Source organism: Sphaeroforma arctica, assembly GCF_001186125.1.
Source record: "Sphaeroforma arctica JP610 unplaced genomic scaffold supercont1.1046, whole genome shotgun sequence".
NCBI classification, from domain to species: Eukaryota; class Ichthyosporea; order Ichthyophonida; genus Sphaeroforma; species Sphaeroforma arctica.
The window spans coordinates 13659-18459 of NW_014039512.1; positions in this window are offsets into that span (position 1 = coordinate 13659).

Below are 4801 nucleotides of genomic sequence, written 5' to 3' on the forward strand. Positions count from 1 at the left end.
CTCGCACCTTGTATTCCACATAAAGCAGAGCACCAATGCCCTTAACCCACTTTCCACACAAATCATACTGAGCAACCAGTCCCAGACGCTCTGCCAAGCCCTTAGAAATCTTCGACATATCGGCGCCTTGATCAACAAACATATCGACATAACACTGTTCACTCCCCACATAACTATAGATCAACGGTTGGCCTGGTCCTTCATAACTAGCCGCCGCCGCATGTCACAATTCAGGTGTCTCATCTGCACTCGTACACACCTCCCCAGACGCTGCTGCCGATACATTACCCCTGGATCGTGTTGTAGGGATAATATTATATATTTCAAAGCAGTTAAGTTACAATGTTTGTACATATGGTATGGCTCTCATAGCCGTTGTAGTGGTTCGGCGAAGATCGATGGGAAGAAGTGGTCAGTAAATTCCCTGTTGAAGCTGTAATAAGCCGGGCTTCCACATTAGACTCTATGTAAAAATGTACTCTTAAACAGTACGCAAATTATTAACGCACTCTTAATAGCACGAGGAACTTAAGTTTCCTAAAATGGCTTTAATGGTTTTATTAATTAAACCCCTTCCATTTAACATCAGATATTTGGATGAGGCCAATAAAAGGCCTCAGTAAAATACCAAACATAAAAGAGTTGGTCTAGTTCTATTAATAGAGCTTTATTTACTTTCCAATTTTATTTATATCTGAATACTTCGGTAGCGAGATGGCTCAACCGAATATAGGTTTCTAGGGACTATTAACGTTACCTAGTTGATCCTCCGATAAGCCAACCAGATGTGCCAGTCTGATGGAGGCTAAGTCGGTAGTTCTTGATAGTGGCAAGTTATTGGTTTAGACAATAACTAAAGACGTCCGATTTAGGGTTTATATATAGTCAAATGTCTCAGCCTCGCAATCCCTCAGAGTATTGCTGTTTTCACGAGGCAAACCTAACTTTATTAACCGTCTCATTTCGTTTTTGTATATCGATATTTACACGATATAGAATTTACCTACGCGTTTATTTTTTCCAAGGCGTTAGTATCGTCTCTATTAGACCGAATCTTACACATTTTAAAGTTAGCAAAAGTATTAATTACTTAAACTACTTAAGCGTAAAGGTAAGTTAACTACCACAACATTTTTTTCTTCTCCTGTCTAAGCTAGTCGTTAAGAGACAATCTAGTAGTCATAAGTTAAGATTATGACCAAGAAAGACAACATTCCTTCTAAGTAGCATAGAGCTGAAAAGAAGAAGATGGAGAGAAAAGTCGCTAAAGCTGCCGCAGTTATTACTGCTGCAAAAGCAACCGACGCCGATGCTGATGCATTTAAGCGCACTGTAGCCAAAGTACTTGCCTCTGACAATTATAGTCAAAAGGACAATGCTTCAGATAAGGAAGTAGCCACTCCGCTTAAGGAGTCTACTCCTTCTGACAGAACCTGAGGGCCAACTATTGCCTCAACTTCAAAGCTTGCATTAACGAAACCAAGAAGTGAGACAAGGAATACGTCTCAAGATGCCCCAACCCATTCTTCTAACGAAAATCAGAAAGGAAAGTCCCCAATTATGAGGGCGTCCCCAATTATAGGGGACAAAGACAAATCTCAAAAGGAACCTATTATGGAACCAGAAGAGGAGGCAAGCTCAAGTAGCAAAACCGAATCTACGTCCAAGACTTCTAAGCCGAAGCATATAAGTAAGTTAATTACTAAATACGCTGATCTTAAGAATCAGTTAGCTACTATTATGAAAGACTTGACTGTCGAACATGTAGATCAATTAGAAAGATCAGGAAAACATACACAGCGCTTACGCGAGCATGTTTCCCCGGGCATTACTGAAGCCCTACAGAAGTGGACAGAACGTCGACAGGCAATTACGCCCAAAGACTCAAGCTCGACACCTGAGTCATATGATCCAGAGGTGCACAGCGTCGATATACCGTACGAGGCGTTATTGCCAGAAGAACAGGCTAATCATTTGCCTGTTCTGACACCCGGCCGTATAGACCGGGAGGTAAGGAGATATACTCCACCACTTGTACCCAATTGGGAGGACAATCGTCAGAAACCGGTTAAGACTGGGTATGTTATTCCGACGCCAAGAGATATTAATCATCCACGCAGACTTGTGAACGACGTCGAGTTTAATCGCTTCGACCGCACGGCTTTACACCAACCCGCTGAGGATTTCCACTCTGACGAGGTGACCGACCTTAAAAAATCGGTCGACAACTATACCAAAAATATTGAAGTTGCCCATGCTGCGCATCATGCTGATGACGTAGCATATTATGCGAATATTATTGTGATTAAGCAAAGGCGCATAGACTAACTACTTCAGGCCCAACGTGAACAAGACCACAGGGACAACCAAAAGTACAAGGGACAGATCAGTCGACTTAAGTCGAGCTGGGATGCCAACAGCAAGCAGGTCGAGTTTATAAACAACCATGACCTCGACACGCTAACTCGTACACTTAATGCATCTACAGTCATGCTGGAGACAAATGATATCGCTCCCCAGCAATGGATCTTTGCCTTAATGCAGACATTTGACCCTACAGGGTTTTCATCATTGATCTCGTTGACCTGCCCACTTCCGAGCACACAGGCAACCGTTACGTATGCCACTTCTATGATGTGGCGTCACGGTTTAACTTGCTTTATACATTAAAGGATAGGAATACGCAGACAGTGGCAGAATTTTTTGCCGAGTCTTTGCTGACCACGGGTGGCTGGTGAGTTCTGCGATGACGTTATGGAATCGCTAGTACTTGTATCAGGCATATGCCATAAGAGAGGTGTGCCATATAAGCCGCAAACGCAAAGCGCGAATGGAACGCGCCATAGAAGACTTAAGTTCTTCTTGCGTACTACATTAACGGATGATGCAGATGATTGGCCGTACCACCTTAAGTGGGTACAAACACAGATGAACGAGTGTGCTGATCCGGTTACAGGAACTACACCCGCTCACTATTTTCGTGGCAGATATAGTGAGTTACAAATCCTTTTTAACAAGGACGAACCCGATCACCATGAGTTACCATGGTTAGAGAAGGTCCAACGTATTTATAACGTTGTATATCCTTGCTTGCGAGAAATACGCAATATAACCTTATTAAAAAGGCAAAAGCGTTGGAACACTACCAAGAAGATAACAGAGTATCAGGTTGGTGACAGAGTTAACATCCGTTAACGTAATTCCGATGCTACTGTATTAACATCTAAATGGATAGGTCCATACATAATCTCTGTAGCAGGCACTAAAAGTGGAACGTACGAGGTAAATAACCCCGATGGTTCTAGTGCGCTTAATATAGGCACAAGGGAAGTACCTTCATTTTGGTTAAAAAAAACCCCCCCATTGTTTGTGTCCAAACGCATTTTTGCCTTTTTTCATGCCAAATGTAAAATCGCCTTTATTTCACGCCAAATCTAAAAATATCTTATTTTTTTTTGTGAAATTGTATGAAGAAATATATATTTTTTAGGCGTGCAAAAACTTCCACTTGAACACAGTTTTCGCGCGCAAATATTTTCTGTTTATTTCTACACGTTTTTCAAGAAAATTTAGAAAAAAGTGTATTACGAAAATACAATGTCACATCTTCCCAAAATTGAAGTCGATATTCCATACGACGACGAATCCACCGTCGACCGTTCGATTGATGAAGTGCAAGCACGAACAGCGTCCTTATATCGTACCAAAATAGTATTTGGGTCGCAAAACGAGTTTGTTATTCAACTCACACATGTGCTTTCAACCTACAAATCTGTACACGAGCTTTCAGGTTTCTTCAAAGGTATACCTTTGACTGCGATATCATCGATTGTGAATGCAATCCCCGATCGCAACACGTGCAATTTGATTTACCACAGCTTCCGCTCGTTTATGATATGTCTGCTATTTTTTGCCACGGAGGACATTGACGAAATATGGGAACTGTGTGAAAACAACGATTTTTCCTTATTGCGCATGCTTCTTCGTTTTTCACACAAGAACCACGCACGATATCCAGTCGACAGTGAAGGTAGGACACGCTTGAGTGCTCTTGAATCACAGAGTATGTATCGACAATTGAAGAAAATACTACACAGCGGCAACGCAACATCAACGTTGCTGAGAGCGACGCACTTTGAACTGGAACTACAAAAAAGTTGCGCAATGTCATGTAAACGCCTGGGTGACGCCAAGCACAAGTGTACAATACTAGAGCTCGAGCTGCAGCGTAATATGATTCGAGCGTGGGTGAACCGAGTTCGTGCGCGACATGGTGTCGAAATTGTATGAAGAATTATTTAATTTTCTAGAAACTTGCAAGCGTCGAAACATCTGCGCGCGAAAACGCCCACCTGCCTTTTTCGGCCAATATAACTTGAAAATCAAAACACAAAAATATGTGCGCGCGAAAACTTCATCGCGCCTTTTTCGGCCAAAATAACTTGAAAATCAAAACACAAAAATATGTGCGCGCGAAAACTTCATCGCGCCTTTTTCGGCCAAAATAACTTAAATCAAAACACAAAATAAAATGTGCGCGCGAAAACGCCCACCTGCCTTTTTCGACAGCAGCTCGCCCGCTTTAGAAACTTTATCTGTCCACAATGCCGCCAATACTCGTCCGAGAACATTGAAATAACCCTTCACGCGGCTACCAAATTTCTGGCCGAGATGATACATACGATGGAAAGTCAATCGAGAGTAAATTTCACTGGATTCGAGATTCAACATAATAATAAAAACAAAAGAAGCTGCTCCCAGAACGGGATCCATTTACTGAGGTGCCTTCTGAGGACGAACA